Raw genomic sequence first — 661 nt, forward strand, 5'->3', positions numbered from 1 at the left:
TTGTTAATCTCCTCGATGGCAAAGATCATTGTGCGTGAAAAGCGCAGTGCACGGGAGAAAACGCTGCACACAGACACTCATGTCACTGTTGAAATTTGCATACAGTAAATACAATCTGCACTTCAAAGTTATGCACAATGAACATCTGACTGTAATTCACCTGTGAACCAAATGCGTAAAAATCACTGCTTAAAGCACAGGAATAAACATTAGTCCAAAATTCACATAAATACTGAATGGATCAAAAAGCCAGTTAAACCTGAACTTTGAATGTGTCTGTATCCTGTTTAATGCATGTAAATCACTTGTTAATACTCTATATTTCCAGGTAACAGACAAGAAAAATGCATATATTTTTCATCTCTTCACACTTAATTTATGTGGATGTGACATTACTTGGGTCTTTAAAAAAAAAAAACAACAACAAAAAAAACGTTTTCCTTCCTTTTTTCTCTTCTATAAGTTTACAAACAGCACAAAATCAAATCATTTCTATTGCCACACAGTCCAACATCCTTCTATCCCCCACTTCTCCCTCTTACTAACCTCCCTGCACACCTCAGTGGCTCAGGCAAGGCGGTGTAGTTGTGTTTCACTGTGTGCGTGTATAAATGAATGGAGAAAACACCCCCAACAGTGTAGTCACCATCCATTGAGAATA

This window comes from Stegastes partitus, unplaced genomic scaffold (assembly GCF_000690725.1).
Source record: "Stegastes partitus isolate 25-593 unplaced genomic scaffold, Stegastes_partitus-1.0.2 Scaffold2507, whole genome shotgun sequence".
NCBI lineage: Eukaryota > Metazoa > Chordata > Actinopteri > Pomacentridae > Stegastes > Stegastes partitus.